General features: G+C 35.5%; 1 long non-coding RNA gene across 1 annotated transcript; it reads right to left on the bottom strand.

Annotated features, from left to right (window-relative positions):
• Positions 1–241: 241 nt before the first annotated feature.
• On the bottom strand, positions 242–5,188 carry LOC113402846 (uncharacterized). Its single transcript, XR_010309853.1, has 2 exons — positions 5,037–5,188; positions 242–423 (listed from the first exon to the last, which is right to left on the bottom strand). It is a non-coding gene; the product is annotated as an uncharacterized LOC113402846 (long non-coding RNA).
• Positions 5,189–19,878: the final 14,690 nt, after the last annotated feature.

Here is a 19,878-nt window from a genome sequence, read left to right as displayed (position 1 = left end):
CACAAAGTGCTGGACTAGGAACGGCACTGTGGTAGTTTTAGAGTCACATGGCACTAAGAAGAGGATTTCTACGATGGCTGAATTAAAGTCCTTAACTTCATCCACCGACATCACAGAGGTAAACACTACTCCTACTGCTTCTACTAGCTGCGGCACTCTGGCATCAAAAGACTTGAAAATCTCCAACATCAGGCCAAAAAGAACCGTCAAAAAGTAATACTTTCTTTTATTTTGTTTTATGTTATTCAATTCAATTCTTAGTTTAATGGCTTTTAGTTGTGCCGACAGGGCACAGATTATTTCGCCAATGTCACGTAGGATGGAGAAGACACGAATGAGATTGATCGGTATGGGTGAGATAACAAACTCAATTAAATTTTAAAGCCAAGTATAGTAGTAGTAATTTCCTTGTTAATCCGTAACCTAGAACAACACAAACATTAAGGGTTAATAATAGGATAAATTACAAATAATTGTTAGTATTCTAAACTATATATAATAAGATATATCACTCAATTGGACTATTCACAACTTAATTTTATTACATTTAATATATTTACACAAAAAAGAACAAAATGGACTAAACACAAACGTCAACAAACATTCAACATTTATAGGACGAGGAACTTTAGGAGGGAGAACGTCGTAAATGGGATGAAGAAGTTTAGGACAAAGGAACAGGATGTGGGTAGCGGAACCTTCGTCTAGGCCACATTCACACAGCGAGTGATCTCGAACTCTTATCTTTGCTAGGTGGGTAGGTGTGCAAGAATGGCCGAGGCGTAACCGACAGATAGTGGATGTGACCCAACGGTCAGCGTGCCTGTGAAGTGAAAACCAAGGTCGCCTCGGAATTTCAGGTTGTAACGCCGAATAATACTTACCTTTAACCGATTTTGATGAAATCCAAAAAGCATTCCAGGATTTAACCATTTGAGCTTTCGCAAGAGTGAGCAGGTCTCGAGAGGAATTGACAAAATGCTCAGATGAACCAGATTGGATAGCAATCTTAGCATATGAGTCAGCCATCTCATTTCCAATAATACCGGAATGACTTGGAATCCAGACCAGCTAAACCTGAAGGCCTTGTTGGTGACAGGACAACAGAGCCTCTCTGATCTTAAAAACGATAGAAAGTCTTAATTTGCTACGAAAAGGATTTTCTTTAATGGCCAACAGACAGCTTAATGAGTCACATAAAATAACTGATTGTTGTATGTTGTGTGACTGGGCATACATAATAGCTTCCAGTAAAGCAATGGCCTCACCGGAAAATATAGAGGTTTCAGGGGGGCATTTAAATAAAAGGGCTATTTTATATTTCGGTATCCAACAAGCTGCGCCAACGCAGCCGGTCGGTGAGAGTTTAGAGGCATCAGTATATATAGGGAGGTGATTTGGCCAATTTTGATGAAACATTTTTTGAAATTGGACACTAGTATCAGGGGAACCTTTTATAAGACCAAGGTTTGTAATAACGGGGGTATTATAAATAAGAGCTTTAAAGGAGGTGGAAAAAAGAGGATTAGAGGGAAAAGTGGTAAGGGGATGAGGGAGGTTGGTATACTTGAGGAAACTGTTTAATAGGAATGAAGATTTCGGTCTGTCTGGGTTGTAAAGGTGGGATAATTTGTTTAATCGGGCCAATAGAGGATGGGAAAATAGCTGTAACAATTTGATGATAAAGCGGTCACATAAGTATTGCCTCCTTATATGTAGAGGAGGGTCAACACACTCAACCTGCAGAGCATTAGTAGGAGTGGATTTCATCGCACCCAAGATTATGCGCAAACATTTAAATTGAATTTTGTTTAATTTTTCTGAAGCTGATTTATTGAATGGATCTAGAACAAACAGTCCATAGTCCAAATGACTACGAACTATTGCGTTATAGATCAGCTTCAATGTATAAGGGTGAGCTCCCCACCAAACTCCAGATACTGCTCTAAGGGCATTAATTGATTTTTCACATTTCTTGGCTAAATAGTCAGAGTGTGAAATTCCGTTCAGTCGGTGATCGAGAATAATACCAAGAAATTTTGTTTTGTCTACAAAGTTAATGCGCTGACCCTCATAAAACAAATTAAAGGTAGGTATACGTCTTTTTTTAGTAAATACCACTGCTTGACTTTTGGCTATCGATAGCGATAAGCCATGGTCAGAGAGCCATTGGGATAAGTAATGCAAAGCAGAGTTTAATCGAAATGTTAAATTTTCAATGGAGCTAGATCTATAATACAAAACAGTGTCATCAGCATACTGGAGAATGTTACAAAAATTGTTAACAGACAAATCGAGATCATAGGTGTATATGCTGTAAAGCAGAGGACTGAGTACTGAGCCTTGAGGAAGACCTTTCCAGACAAGTCTGGGGGGAAGAGAGAGATGTTGGTGTCTAACCGTTATTGATCTGCAAGTTAACAGATTACATATGAGATGAACTATCCTCGGTGGAATACTCAGCTGTTGCATTTTCTGCCTGAGTAACGGAAGAAGTACATTATCATATGCAGAAGATATATCTAGAAAGATTCCCACAAGGTACTCTCCTTTAGCAAAGGCAATTCGAATGTCTGTTGTGAGTATGCTTAGATTATCAATGGTGCTCAACCCCTTCCGAAAGCCAAATTGGGAGGGAGCAAGTATATTTCTGCTTTCCATTAACCATTCCAGGCGGTTCTTCAACAGATGTTCAGTGATCTTTGCCAAAGTTGATGATAAAGCTATCGGTCTATATGAGTTGCAATCCGAAGGGTTCTTACCCGGTTTAAGGATCGGGATAACAATTTGTGTCTTCCAAGATTGCGGGACGATTCCTTTGATAAAAACCGAGTTAATTATGTTTAAAAAACATTTTTTTTACAAATAAAAGAGTAAGGAACGCCGTCTTCCCCAGGAGTAGAATCAGATAAACCATTTAACGCACATTGAAGTTTGGAAAAAGAAAAGGGGGCATCCATTTCATCCAAAGTGGATGTGGATGCTGGCGTAGAATTTAGAAAACTGTCCTCATAAGGGACAAATGGGGGGGCAAGCTTATCAGCGAAATTGTTAAGCCACTCAGAAGGAGTATTTGAGGAAGGGTCAACAGAATTAAGGCGTAATGTTGGTGAGCCATTATTGAGGATGCAGAGGTTTGCATCATCAAATATGTCCATCAACAAGAGAGCAAATGGGTCACAGAAATGTGAACCCCAGGCGGTGTGATGGGCGTTAAAATCCCCCATGACTAGGATAGGACTAGGGAGAGAGGAAATGATGGCAGATATATCAGGAATTAAAGCTGGATTGGGATGAGGAATATACAGGGAAAGAAAAGAGATGTTAAGGGCTCTAACAGCAACAGCATTAACATGCTGGCTGGGAAGGGATAAAGGAATTTGGGAGAAGGGAAGGGAGTGCCGAACGAAAATGGCACTCCCAGCATAACCATCACTTCTGTCATCCCTCAAACAGGAGAAGCCTGGGACCCGGAATCGGGATCCAGGGATCAACCATGTTTCAGAGATGGCAATAATGACAGGTTTATGGAGGTTTATTAGAGAGAGGAGTTCATGTTTTTTAGGCCGGACGCTTTTGCAGTTCCATTGAAGGAAGCTGATTGGGGCCATTGTGAAGGATGGAGAATAACTGACATAAGTCTTGAGCAACGTTGGACGGTAAGGGGATATCATTACATGTTGAGATAATACTAAGAAGTATCTTAGTTAGCATTTCTAAGAAGTTGGGATTGTTATTAAGAGGGTTAGGAGTGTTTTGGTTGAGAGCACAACCATTAGGAGCAGTAGAGGGACAATTACTAACGATCGATTGATGGGCCTGTTTATCATACCCTTTCCCAAGAGGTGATCTTGGGCGAGGAGTACTGATAACAGTCTTCCGATAGGACCTGGTAGTTGAAGGGATAGGTTGACTAGGGAGAATTGGAGAATATGTGGGAGGGGTAAACATCTCCTTTGCAATCTCTGCATAGGATCTACGTACAGGAGGGAACCGAGAGGATGCTTCAATGTATGAAATGTTGTCCTGAGACATAACAATTTTGATCGATTGTTGGCGAGAAAACTCTGGACAATCCTTGTCTGTTGTAAAATGGTTACCAGAGCAATGTAAGCAAGTGGCGTTATCCTTACTTACACTACAAGACTCACCTGTGTGGGATTTGGAGCACTTAAAACACCTAGGTTGAGATCGACACTGAGTTTTAATATGACCATAACGGCAGCAATTAAGGCATTGGATAGTGGGAAGTTTATAAGTTTCTACTGGAAGGGACGTATGGTAGGAATACACTTTTGAAGGAAGTATTTGACCTCTCAATGTAATTACAACAGATTGGGTAGGAACCCATGTAGTTACACTGTCAGCAATTGTCTTTCTATTCAGGCGTCTTATTTTCATAACTTCACCACATCCAGTGGGAAGCTCAAGTGACATTGCCAGTTCTTCCATCGACCAGTCCACGGGAATACCCTTAATCAATCCCATTCTAGTTACATTAAAAGTCGGTACAGTAGCTTTATACTTGCACATTTCAACAATAGGATTAACTAGAAAGGTGTTTGCTGCTTGAGCTGTTGAAAATTCAATTGAAATTTTGTTATGGCCTATGTTCTTAACACCATCGTTAATAATACTCTTAATTTTATGAGTGTGCAGGAATTGTCCGAATTTAATTGCCCGTATAGTAGTTCCTGAAGCTGGGTCAGATACTTCCCGGGACACATGAACGATGAAAGGACCCTTGTCATCGTCGGAATACATTTTAGGGCCTTCAGAGAAGGATGGATGAGTGTAAATCGTTTGTATTGAGGGATTTGCTGAACTAGGATTAATTATGGTTTTTTTGACATTGGAATCGGAATTAATGGAATCATTACCGAGGCGTTTTCGGGAAACAGGTACAGAGGGAGGAGATAGAGTATCGGGAACAGGCTCTATTGAGCCCCAGGTGGCATCAGGGGGATCAGGAGGAGGATCAACCTCCATTATAAAACTTAGAAGCTAAAAAATATTAAAACACGTTAAATACTCACAAGATTTACAAATATTACTAACACCACTTAACCCAACTACCAACTAAAGCACTATTAACAATAAAATATACTACAAAACAAAACGAAAACACTCAAAATCTCTTAACACGTGTGTTAACCAACGCTAACGCAAGCGAAAAAAGCGCGATATAATTTATCGAACACAATTCTTTTATTTATTTACCGATACCGACATTCATTATAATGATTGTCAAACTCAAAGGTCAAACTGACAAATGAGATTACAGAGTAAACAAATATTGAGCCATAAACAAAAGCGTTCCGTTTTAAGCAGAAATATGGATACCATATATCTACTGTTATTTCTTGATAAAACATAGATATATATTTTGTAAATTAATGTAACTTAATTTATTTGTTTTTTATCAATACCTATTTGTTTTCATTTTAAGCACTTGTCATGTGTTTAAATGTTTAAATGTCATATTGTTTAAATATTCGCTGAATATACCTAACTACTAAGCGAGGAGATTTCATTATTATCTATCCTTTGATTGATTTTTGTGCCTAAATGTTTTTTTTTTTTTTTTTATGTTTTTGCTATGCTTTGGTGTTGCTGTTTGCACTGTTTTTGTTCTATTTCATGCATTTAACTATGACCAACTTGTGTTAGTGCTGGTAAGTGTAAGTTTTTGTCTGATAAAATTAGCTTTTACGGGTTATATACATTTGTTTAAATATACATATATATTATTTTTAAATATATTTATTATATATATATATATATATTTATATTTATTTAGTATGAGTATTAATAATATCGATCTGAATATTGACTCAGACGATGATAACACTTTTGTATCACTTTCCTCTTCGGCTGACAGTTTTCATAGTACTTACATCCCGCTTTCCTCTTCTCTTGATTCAACCTTCTCTCTTTTCCCAAAAAATTTTAATGTTGTTCATTTGAATGCGCAGAGTATTCCAGCTCACTATCCTGATCTCTTATCTTCCTTTGGCAACTCTAATATTCACGCTATCCTTATCTCCGAAACATTCCTCGAGCCATCTCTTCCTTCTTCCTCCTTCTCATTACCTAACTTTCATCTTATCCGCAATGATCGAACTGGAAAAGGAGGCGGAGGAGTTGCTATTTATTTACGTAACCACATTCCTTTCACTATCCTGAATAAATCCGATTCCCAATACTCTGAATCCGCCGAGCACATACTCATTGAGGTTATATTTGGACACATTAAGGTACTACTCGGTGTTTTTTACAGTCCTTCGCTCCACATAGACTACTTCGACACGTTCGAAAGTCTATTGGAAAATTCCTTGCCTAATGTTAACCATGCTATTATTATGGGCGACTTCAATACCTGCCTTATCAAAAATGACGCTCGTGCCAAGCGCTTATTGAACATAATTAATAGCTCCAATTTAAATTTTCTCCCATCCAATGCCACTCATTACTTTCCCAACTGCATCCCAAGCCAACTTGACCTATCCTTTGTTTCATCCTTGGAGCATGTTGAAATTCACGGACAACTAAGCCTGAACTGAACTGAAGCCTTTTCGTACCATGACCTAATATATCTGTCGTACAAAGTACGTCCGCCGAAAGTTAAACCCACTGTGGTCATGCGTCGAAGCTTCAAACATTTTGACAACGAAAAATTTATGCAGGATCTTAGTGCTATCAATTGGGACTCAATTTTAAACGCTTCTACTATCGATGAGAAACTTGAACTTTTTAACTCCTCTCTAAATGATCTCTTCGATAAACATGCTCCTTTCCGTCCCATCAAGCTCAAACACCTACCTGCACCTTGGTTATCTCAGGACATTCGGAAGTTAATGAAGAAGCGTGACAGAGCTAAATCAAAATTTAAATTAAACCCAACTATTGACAACCTCGTGAAATATAAGAGTTTACGTAATCGGTGCCGTAAAGTATGTAGAGATGCTCAACGTAAATATATACAAGATAAGATTGAGAACAGCAATTCTTCTCAGACATGGAAATTCCTACAATCTCTAGGTATTGGACGACAAGCATCCAGGATCCCTCATACTGTTGATCTCAATGCTCTGAACGGATTTTTTGCTAGTACTGTCCTAATGAACAACAGTGATATAATTAGTACTTTAAATCATTTTAGATCCTTGCCTATTCCTAACAGACCCTCTTTTCACTTTTCCCCAATTACTGCTAGTGACGTTAAGGCCAACATCCTTGCAATAAGATCCGATGCCACGGGATGTGATGGAATCAACCGTAGAATGATACTTGCTGTGTTAGATTATGTTCTCCCTATATTATTTCACATTTTCAATTTCTACCTTGACCATAATGAATTCCCTTCCACTTGGCGTTTAGCTTATATCCTTCCTATTCCCAAAAACAAAAATCCCATATCTTTCTTTCACTTTCGTCCAATATCTATCCTTCCATTTCTGTCTAAAGTGTTAGAACGTATTGTCCATCTTCAATTAACAAAGTATCTAGCAGAGTACAATGTACTCTCTGATTTCCAATCAGGATTTCGGAGAGGTCATAGTACTACTACTGCCCTACTTAAAGTATGCGACGATATACGTTTTAACATGGACAACAGACATGTTAGTATCCTGGCATTATTGGACTTCAGTAATGCGTTCAATACGGTTGATTTAGATCTCCTGCTGGCAGTGCTTCGGTCGATTAATATCTCTTCCGATGCATGTGAGTGGTTTCGTAGCAACCTGTTTGGTCGTCAGCAATGTGTACGGATTAATAATAAATTATCCAGCCTCCAATCTCTCTCATCTGGTGTTCCTCAAGGCAGTGTCCTCTCTCCACTTTTATTTTCCATTTTTATTAATACTGTATCCCATCTCCTCTCGTCTTCCTTTCATCTTTATGCTGACGACTTGCAGGTCTACGTTTCTGCTCCCTTAACAGGTATCGGAGGGGCTGTTGAGAGGCTGAACCAGGAATTGCATAAAATTTGTACTTGGAGCAAGACGTGCGGGCTTCTTGTAAATCCAGATAAATCGCAGGTCATTATTATTGGCAGCTCCAAACTACTTACTAAAGTTGATTACGCCAACCTACCTGCGATCATCTTTAACAATACGCCTTTGTCACTTAGCAGTTCCGTTAAAAACCTTGGTCTTCTTATCGATAATACATTATCCTGGACTGTGCAAGTTGCTGAAGTCAGTAGAAAAGTTTTCGCCACATTTCATTTGTTAAAACGTTGGAAACACTTTCTGCCCATTAAGACTAAAATCACGTTATGTCAAACTCTTCTACTTCCTATTTTGGACTACGCAGATTGTTGTTACACAAACATTACTGAGGACCAACTCAATAAGCTAGAAAGGTTACAGAACGTTTGCATCAAATTCATCTTTGGTCTACGGAAATTTGATCACGTCTCCGAATATCGGGCGCAACTTAAGTGGCTTACTATTCGACATCGTCGCAACTTGCACATGTTATCTCTTCTTTACTCTATCCTCTATAATCCTCTTCTTCCCGCGTATTTGAAGGAACGGTTCTGTTTTGTGGGTACTGACGTCAGCTATCCACGTGAACTGCGGTCACGCTCTGACAACAAACTGTCACTGCCGGTCGCTCATACCCACTTCTATAGCGAATCCTTTACGATGACAGCTGCAAAGCTATGGAATACGCTCCCTACCGATATTCGTCAATCTGAGTCAATTTATATATTTAAAAATAGGTTACATAAGTATTATTTATCTATTCAATCTGCGTAAATACTATTTCCTATATTATCATACTATTAGTATTTATTTATTAAGTATTATATTTTATGTACGTAAGTTTTATTTTTATTCTATATGTTTAGTATAACTTTCTGCTATATATATAATTATTTGGTATATATAATACACTAGCTGTGCCCGCGACTTCGTTCGCGTAGTTGTCGGAAACACTATCATGATTATCGTTTGATTGCTCACGTTGGTTTTTGTTATTATAATCGTCAATAAGATTTAATAATATGTTTTACAGTACTTCAGCGTAGATTATATTTTTAGTTTTATTTTCTTGTGGTAGAAGAACATACAGATTTTGCCCGCAACCCGATCTTGACAACGCGACATATAGTTGGCCGTGTGAAAAGCAGTCTTGACGTAAATCGATTCCTACGTGTTTAAATGTTTGGCCCTGTGATTTATTAATGGTTACGGCAAAAGATAACTTAATGGGAAATTGAATTCTTTTAAAATTAAAAGGTAAATCATTTGGAATCATTGGGATGCGAGGTATAAGCACTGTTTGACCAATTGCCGGACCAGTCAAAACTGTTGCAACGATCACGTTATTGCGAAGGAATTTTACTCGAAGGCGGGTCCCGTTACATAAATTTGGTGGTTTAAGATTTCTGAGTAAAAATTATCGCAGCACCTATTTTTAACTTCAGGGAATGTGGTGGAAGGCCGCTCGGGTTTAAAGAATTGAGAAACTATTGTGTGTAATGGACAGCATCTTCTTGATCCATTACATTATCAATAGATGGGTAGGTAGTTATATCGCCTGGAAGTTTGGTTAAAATTAGGTCGTTAATTTCGTCAACGCTACTATTGCTCGCCGCCAATATTGCCCTTTGACACATCCATTGGTAATCTTTATTTTCTATTTCGACGATATTAGGGTAAACTTTTGATATTAAATCCTCTATGCTAGTCACTTTTTCTCCTAAATCGCGATCAATTTCAATTTTATTTTCAGAATGAGGTACTTTTCCATCTCCTATTAAAAGTAACTTTGAAGGAAAATTTGTACTTCCTCCCCCCAAATGTGCTCTCATATTCGTAGATAGTTTTAAGTTATGGACAAATTTCCATAACGGTGAACTTTTAAGGCAAGACCTTACAATGTCTGCTCTAGTTCCTCTTAAAATTACCGGTAAAGTTTGTCTAAATAAATTACCAACATCTGTGTTTTTATTGCTTATTGTTAAACGGTCAATTATGACAACCCTTTTCTTAAACATAAAAGAAATATTGTACAATAGTGTACGATTGCGAATTTTTTTTTTGTTAACAATTCGATGCAGGTGTATCGACATCTGGATGTAAGACAAAAGAAAAAGTCAATTGTAAATAAATAAATCACAAACAAAATTCATACTCTGCCAAAACAAACAAAACGTTCAACAGGAAATGTAATAGTAAATCTGAATGACTTTTCTTTGTCTTGGATTAGGAGAAAAGTTCATGAATTGTAATACCTGACGGTAGACATGTTTGCTTAAACACTCAATTTTGATTCCAATTTTCTGTCATTATATAGGACCACTATGTACGTATAGGGTTTAAAAAAACATCAAGAAGAAGTGTATTTATCGATAGACCAGATTTACAAATTTGGAGTATATCATATATTTACAAACCTACCTTGGCTGACACCGCCTCCAAAAATAACAATAATTTTAACTATAAGTTAATGTAATAACTTTGCTGACTTTTAAATAGTCTAAATATTTTTAATTTCATTTTACATAGTATAAATCTAAAAAATATTGTGATCATTGTTTGTTATTCATAGGTTTGTGTTAAGTTAGATTTAAAGTGTTAAGTTAGTTTTTTTTGTCAAAATTTTTGTTTCTAAAAGATTCGGCCGAGTATCGCTAACGTGCTCCTTAGAATTGTTCCGTTCCCTTCCGTACCGTTACTTTGTCAAGGATCCTATGCTCAGAACCTTACCAAACTTTCACCATAGTACCCTTGAAGTATATCCTTTATAATAAAAAAAGAATCATTAAAATTGGTTGGCACAATTTTGAGTTATTCACCTATTTATCGCGCACATACATAATGCACATTTAAGACTTATATCGTTTTCATAGGGATACCATCATCGTAACAGGATAAAATTAAAATGGGGCCCCACGGGAAGCACTACCTTTCAAACAAAAAAAAATTATCAAAATCCAGTGAAAAGTTATGAGGTAACAAACATATAAAAAAAAAAAATACAGACGAATTGATAACCTCCTCCTTTTTGAAGTCGGTTGAAAACAAACAATATTAACTTAAACGTAATAAGATAAACAAACCGAACAATAAGAAGTTTAGATTGTTTCTCCTTTGGTGTTATTATTTCATAAGGTGATTATAGTACAACCGTGTTGAATATGCTTGAACATAATAGAAATTACTTGAAATATTGAACTACTAATTTTAAACGATATTCACCTATTTGCTTATTTGCATAATTTATTTTCTCAGTGATGATTAATCTGCATCGGTGAAAGTATCGCTCGCCATTTTGAACTTTTTTACGTGTGTAATGTAATTTTTATACCTTATTTATACTGTGAAACGTTTGAATTGTTTACTTGCAAAGTACGAAGGAATGTTCATTGAAATTTTATCTTATATCGTAAGTTAAAACTACAGCAGATTATGATTTAAATGTAATCGATTTTAAACGATAAAAAATAATGAGCAAATAAGCTGATAACAAAACCTAATTTTGATAAATAATTTAACTATTAAGAATGTTAATTTTTTTAAGTCGTTATGTGCATTGCTACTTCGCAGAACTATACCCGCGGGTGAGAGTGGCGAGCGCGGCGGCGGGGCTGACCCGCCTCCCCCTCATCCGCCGCCGCGCCCCGCCTGCTAGCACACTCTTAACAAATAGACATATAGTGTCACGGACTTTTTTTTATTATTAAAAGAGGAATATATCTTTTATACACATTTTTTGAGTAACTTAAAACGTTTATGCTGCGCACGCATCGAAAGTCCATAAATGTGAATAATTTTCCCCGTTTTTGCAACATTTCTCACTGTCGCTGCGCTCCTATTGGTCGCAGCGTAATGTTATATAGCCTAAAGCCTTCCTCTATAAATGGACTATTCAACAAAAAAAGAATTTTTCAAATCGGACCAGTAGTTCCTGAGATTAGCGCGTTTAAACAAACAAACAAACAAACTCTTCCGCTTTATATATTAGTATAGATATGTATTTATTAAACTTATATATATGTATTTTGTTATATATTATTTGTATTATTTAAAGATTAATTTTTAGTTGTTTAAGAATAAAACATGCTTGTTTGCACCATCCCGTTTCCCACAGACAAATTCTTACTCTAAAGGGTTGTCTGTAAGAGATTGCTTTAAGCAATAAGACCGCCTTTGCACGCTTCTCTTTTTTGTTATATGTTCTTGTAATGTTATGTACACTGTATCTTTTGTCTTTTGTGTGCAATAAAGTGTTTATAAATAAAAAAAAATAAAAAAATCTAAGAAACTAGAAAGCAAAATGAATTCGAACTTTGTACAGATGGTTGCTCGTTATCATTTGAAAACATTAACTCAGCCAGATCTCTAAAAATTGCTAACTTCTCATCGATTGTGCTATTTTTTACAGTTATTATTTCACTAAAAAAATATATCTAAGAAACTAGAAACCAAAATGAATTCGAACTTTGTACAGATGGTTGCTCGTTATCATTTGAAAACATTAACTCAGCCAGATCTCTAAAAATAGCTAACTTCTCATCGATTGTGCTATTTTTTACAGTTATTATTTCACTAAAAAAATATATCTAAGAAACTAGAAACCAAAATGAATTCGAACTTTGTACAGATGGTTGCTAGTTATCATTTGAAAACATTAACTGAGCCAGATCTCTCAAAATATGATAACTGCTCATCGATTATGCTATTTTTTACAGTTATTATTTCATTTAAAAAAAATATCTAAGAAACTAGAAAGCAAAATGAATTCGAACTTTGTACAGATGGTTGCTAGTTCTCATTTGAAAACATTAACTGAGCAAGATCTCTAAAAATTGCTAACTTCTCATCGATTGTGCTATTTTTTACAGTTATTATTTTACTAAAAAAATATATCTAAGAAACTAGAAACCAAAATGAATTCGAACTTTGTACAGATGGTTGCTAGTTCTCATTTGAAAACATTAACTGAGCCAGATCTCTAAAAATTGCTAACTTCTCATCGATTGTGCTATTTTTTACAGTTATTATTTCATTAAAAAAATATATCTAAGAAACTAGAAACCAAAATGAATTCGAACTTTGTACAGATGGTTGCTCGTTATCATTTGAAAACATTAACTCAGCCAGATCTCTAAAAATTACTAACTTCTCATCGATTGTGCTATTTTTTACAGTTATTATTTCATTAAAAAAATATATCTAAGAAACTAGAAACCAAAATGAATTCGAACTTTGTACAGATGGTTGCTCGTTATCATTTGAAAACATTAACTCAGCCAGATCTCTAAAAATTGCTAACTTCTCATCGATTGTGCTATTTTTTACAGTTATTATTTCACTAAAAAAATATATCTAAGAAACTAGAAACCAAAATGAATTCGAACTTTGTACAGATGGTTGCTAGTTCTCATTTGAAAACATTAACTCAGCCAGATCTCTAAAAATTGCTAACTTCTCATCGATTGTGCTATTTTTTACAGTTATTATTTCACTAAAAAAATATATCTAAGAAACTAGAAACCAAAATGAATTCGAACTTTGAACAGATGGTTGCTCGTTATCATTTGAAAACATTAACTCAGCCAGATCTCTAAAAATTTCTAACTTCTCATCGATTGTGCTATTTTTTACAGTTATTATTTCATTAAAAAAATATATCTAGACGGGTAGGTGTAAAATAAGTGAACTCATGTTTTTTAATGCTCTCGTTTTATTTAATTAAATTAATGAGAAATATGCTGTGAAAGTCTTGTCACTTACCAGTATTACATTCCTTTAATGACAACAATTATAGTCTACACTAAACGCCTATCGCATTCACAATAAAAATTTTCATAAAATTCTTCCAATTGTTCAAACAATACAACAGCAGCAGAACAATGGAGTCCTTGAAACACACAATATTTGAACTCAGAGATCACTTTGATAATAAAATGGCCGAGTTTCAAAAAAATCTTCAAAGTGCTTCCATCCCGGCCACAAGTCCTACTTCCATTATTGCGGCTCAATTCAGTGTCTTCAGAAGTTTTGTTATGGGTGCTCTAGAGGGGCTTCAGTTACAACTTGGGCTTTTGGCTGGCAAGTATGATGAGTTAGAAATGAAATCCCGTAGAAAAATTCTTCTTGTCCACGGCATTCAGGAAAGCAAATCAGAAAAATTGGTGTCAGGTACCGTTAAGATTCTTTCTGAACATCTAAAAATCCCCGAATTGAAAGTGGAAGATATAAGCCGTTGTCACCGTCTCGGCCGCTCCAGCTCTGACAAGCCACGTGCCGTTCTTATCAAATTCCGAGATATTGACCTTAGAAATAAGGTCTGGTTCAGTAAAACCAATTTGAGGAATACTGGTATTACTATATCTGAATTCCTCACTAAAGAACGTCATGAGGTTTCTGTTGCGGCTCGTCAGCGATTCGGGATCACAAAGTGCTGGACTAGGAACGGCACTGTGGTAGTTTTAGAGTCACATGGCACTAAGAAGAGGATTTCTACGATGGCTGAATTAAAATCCTTAACTTCATCCACCGACATCACAGAGGTAAACACTACTCCTACTGCTTCTACTAGCTGCGGCACCCTGGCATCAAAAGACTTGAAAATCTCCAACATCAGGCCAAAAAGAACCGTCAAAAAGTAATACTTTCTTTTCTTTTGTTTTATGTTATTAATTATCCCTTATCTTTGTGTCATAGTTTTATATTAATTTTGCTTCTGCGGTGTTTGTTTATCTGTTTCATTACGGTTGCAATAATTCTATCCGCTTATCTCTTTATTTATTTATCTTAGTTACTTGTCACAATCACATTGTTCGGTGTGTGCATGTTGTGAGATCTCATTCGAATTATAGAGTAATAATAATTAAATCTCAGTACTTCGACTCGCGATATAATTTATCGAACACAATTCTTTTATTTATTTACCGATACCGACATTCATTATTATGATTGTCAAACTCAAAGGTCAAACTGACAAATGAGATTACAGAGTAAACAAATATTGAGCCATAAACAAAAGCGTTCCGTTTTAAACAGAAATATGGATACCATATATCTACTGTTATTTCTTGATAAAACATAGATATATATTTTGTAAATTAATGTAACTTAATTTATTTGTTTTTTATCAATACCTATTTGTTTTCATTTTAAGCACTTGTCATGTGTTTAAATGTTTAAATGTCATATTGTTTAAATATTCGCTGAATATAATAATAATAATAATAATAATAACTCTTTATTGTACATACACGAGAGAAAAGAAAAACTTACATTCAATAACACATTATTAAAAAAAAATAAAGAAATGTACAACAGGCGGTCTTATCGCTTAAGAGCGATTTCTTCCAGACAACCAGCATGGAGGAGTTAATGTGAAAAAGCGGAAAGCGCGTGTACAGCACAGAAGTTAAATACTATATGAAATTATATTTATACACAAATTATTACACTAAACAAGATAAATATACTACACAAATACATATGTATCAAAACATATAAAACATACATACATACATATACAGATATACACGTACATACATAACAATAAACATACATACATACATATATAGATATACACGTACATATATAAAAAAAAAAATACACATACATACATACATATATATATAGACAGCATGTCATAAACTTATGTACGAGTACAATCGAATACAAATATGAATAGCTAGTGATAATGTAATTGACAGCAAACTTAAAGTCTTAAATAGTATTCCTTAACTTTATTTTTAAAAGATTCAAGTGATTTCGCATGTCTGATGTGTAACGGAAGGTTATTCCACAAGCGCGCTGCTTCAATACAAAAAGACTTGCTGTAATAAGTAGTGGAGTGATTGCGAATTTTCAATGTGAGACGTTCACTGGAACGAAGCGATTTATTATGGGAGTCACAGAGAAATTCAAAGTTTTCCTTTAAATACGAAGGGAGAATAGGACTAAATAATATAGAATGTAGAAGAGATAGTATGTGCGTACTCCTGCGAAGACGTATGGGAAGCCACTTGAGCCCTTCACGAAACTCAGAGACGTGGTCATACTTGCGAAGTCCAAATATGAACCGTATACAGAGGTTTTGGAGACGCTCAAGTTTATTCAGCTGATCCTCCCTTAAGTCTAGATAGCAAGAATCGGCGTAATCAAGGATAGGATGAAGAAGAGACTGGGCAAGAGCAGCTTTAGTTGAAAAAGGAAGAAAATTACGCAACCTTCTTAGTGAACCGATTGATGAAAATATTTTCCTGCTAACTTCACATATCTGTGGATCCCACGACAAAAATTTATCAAATGTTATACCCAAGTTCTTGACTGTTTCACTGTAAGGGATAATGACACCGGCAAAAATGATTTGAGGCACATTCGAGTAATTAATCCGCGAAATAAGCTGTTGACTTCCGATAATTATAGATTGCGATTTGGAAGGATTAACCTGCAAACCAAACTCTCTGCTCCATCTGTTGATACGTTCGAGGTCTTTATTTATGGTACCTATCGTACTAGGCAGATCTTCTAAGCTTGTGTGCATGTAAATCTGGAGATCGTCAGCATACAGGTGGTAGGAAGAAAAAATATATTTAGTAATAGTATTAATAAAAAGTGAAAATAGGAGTGGAGACATCACGCCACCTTGCGGTACGCCGGCTTTGACAGTAGTCCAGTCAGAAAAAGTGTCGTTAAGTCGCACTCGATGCCGGCGACCGTGCAAGTAAGAGTGAAACCAGTCAATCGTTATAGGAGAAATGTTAAGAGAACGCAATACTGCAAGCAAGATGTCAAAATCTACACTATTGAAAGCATTACTGAAGTTGAGTAATGTCAAAACAGTGAGCTGACGCTTGTCTTTAGCCATGCGAATATCATCAGTGATTTTTACTAATGCCGTAGTCGTACTATGGCCGGAGCGGAATCCGGATTGAAAGGGATTGAAAAGATTGTATCTACAGAGGAAAAGGTTAAGTTGATTATAAGTTAGACGTTCAAGGACTTTAGAGAGGAAAGGAAGAATAGATATAGGACGTAGATCGGAAAAGGAAGTCGAGGTGGGTTTTTTTGGCAAGGGAATGATTAAAGCATCTTTCCAACAAGAAGGAAATGTGCCACTCTCAATGGAAAAATTTAAAATATTTGTTATTATAGGAACTAAATTATCTATAATAGGAATTACCATTTGGCGACTAATGCAATCAGAACCAACACTGTTAGATGATACGGCTAGAATATTCTTCTTAACGTCACTACACGTGAATTGACTGAATCGAAAAGAGGGAAGATCAGGAGTTGTGGAAGAAGAAATTTGAGAAATTGTATTTAATTTTGTTGTATTATCAATAGTGACAGAGGATGAGAAATGCTGATTTAGTAAATTTAGATTTATGTTTTCAGAATGTAGATCTTGTTGTTGTTTCCCAACTCCTAGTGATCTGAGGAAATTCCAAACTCGGGCTGAGTCATTTTCCTCAATAACTGACTTATAGATATGGCGTCGATGTTCATCCCTACACAGCCTGTTACAGCGATTCCGAGCTCTCCGGTACTTCTCACGATTTACGTCATTGGGATCAAGTCTAAAATTAGCTTTGGCTATATTCCTTTTCTTTTGCAAAGATTTCACTTCGTCAGTCAACCATGGTGCCGGTAGATGTTTCAGTAGCACTGGTCGAATAGGAGCATGCTTGTCATAAAGTTGAGTTAAGAGGATATTGAAAGTATTTAATTTCTCATCAATTGATGAAGCATTAAGCACTCCGGACCAGTCAATATTCGACACATCCTCAACAAGCCTTTCAAAGTTAACCCTACAAAAATTACGCCTCATAACAATTCTACGTTTAGCTTTAGGAGGTCTTAGTTTGTAAGACAAGAAAAGAAGGTCATGATAGGAAAAGGCAGTAGCAGCACATTGACCGAATTTTTCGACATGAGTATCAGAAGAGACAAGGATTAAATCGAGAAGAGAAGGTAAGCAGTTAGGAAATGTGTGGGTCGCAGACAGTGGCAATATGTGCAAGTCAGCTGCTTGTACAATAGAAGTAAAGCGTGAAGTTCGAAAGTCATTTTTAAGAAGACAAGTATTAAAATCGCCCATTATTATTTTATGTGTATACAGAGGAGCAAATTTTTCTAAAAGTTGTTCAAAAGACATAAAATAATCGATGGTAAGGCTAGGATTATAGTAAACGCCGAGAAGAAGCTTAGTGTTGGAAAATAGGACCTCAATAAAAAGATGTTCAGCTCCGGGGCTATTTTGGTGTTGCGATAAATCAATAACAGTAAAAGGAATGTGTGATCGCAAGTAAATGGCAACACCTCCTCCAGAACGACCTAAACGGTCATTCCGAATCAAGCGAAAACCCGGTAAGCTGAATGATGTCGAAGGGTGACATGGTTTCTGCCAGGATTCTGAAACCAAAATAGCATGCAAATTATTATTTTGAAACGAAGTCAACATATCCGAAAAATGAGCGGGAACACTCTGAGCATTAATGTGAACCAAGTTAAAAAGCTTTGAAGCGTCGCTAAAATGTGCATTTAATTCATCACAAAGTGAGGGTAGACTAAGAAAACTGTCATTACTATCTGTTTCACTACAAGTACAAAATGTATCCGACGAATCATCATCGTTCTGACTCATAATATAAATCAAATAAGAATATATAAAATAAATAAATAAAAATAGATTTATAATGTAGGTAAATGTAAATGTTTGATAATAAGAAATGTTAAATACTATATAATTTAAAAATGTAAATTAATAAAATAATAATTATAATAATAAAAACAAAACAACTTGAGCTCAATTCACATTCCCACCAGCTACGAGAAGCTGACCAAAGCCACAATGATACAAGCAACAACAAACAAAAAGAAAAAAAAAAAAGCAGTAAACAAAAACAAAAAAAAAAAAAAAAGGAGCAATAATTAAAAATAAAATATTTAGTGTACTAATAAAAACCAAGAAACCATTTGCAAAATAAAATACTTAAAATTTTTCAGTAAGAATCAAATATACAACCAGACATAGATAAATTAACATTTTAAAAACAACATTAAAAAAATAAAAAAATAAAATAAGTTTAAAAAAAAAGAAAAAAAAAAGAAGTAATTCCTTTACAAACTTAAAAAAAAAAAAAAAAAAAAATGAATACAATGAAATATTATCCAAAGTCTGTCCAAAGACAATTTGTTTTAGAATGTTTACTATAATCTACATGTATGAATACTCTGTGGGAGCCTATCTACTGTGTCATTCGCTGGAATTAAAACATCAATAATATATAGTATAACCACAACCACATTACAACAATAGTGAACTAGGTGCATAAAAAAGTAAAATAACTACATTAATAATATATGAATTGTACAAAATATAAAGCAAATAAAAAGACTATATACAGTTTACAAATCATATAGGTAATAAACACATCGGTTGCAAAATCATATAAGAACATCTATAAAATTCAAGCTTGAGTAAAAATAAACAACTACTTTTTTACCATTCTCTTAGCTCGTAAAAGTGGGGTCTTATTATTTGACGTCTTACCAGTGGCTGCGACACGTTGCACGGCAGATTTTGAGTTTGATAAAGCGACAATCTTCTCGAAATCCATCATTCTTTCGATTTTATGTCGCGATCCGTCCGGAGCAATAACATGTATAGCTCCATCACGCGTCCAGCACTTGTTCACTCCAAAATGCCGTCTCGTCGCTAAAAATAAGTCATGTCGGGCTTTGGTCAAGAACTCGGACAGCGTAACACCGGTACCTTTGAACTTTGTTTTTGCGAACCAGACCTTACTTCGCACAGAAACATCCGAAAACTTAACCACAATAGGACGAGGTTTTTCCTCCGTTTTACGACCCAGTCGATAGGATCTTT

This window comes from Vanessa tameamea, chromosome W (genome assembly GCF_037043105.1).
Source record: "Vanessa tameamea isolate UH-Manoa-2023 chromosome W, ilVanTame1 primary haplotype, whole genome shotgun sequence".
Taxonomy (NCBI): Eukaryota; Metazoa; Arthropoda; class Insecta; order Lepidoptera; family Nymphalidae; genus Vanessa; species Vanessa tameamea.
This window is presented reverse-complemented; position numbering and strand designations above follow the sequence as displayed.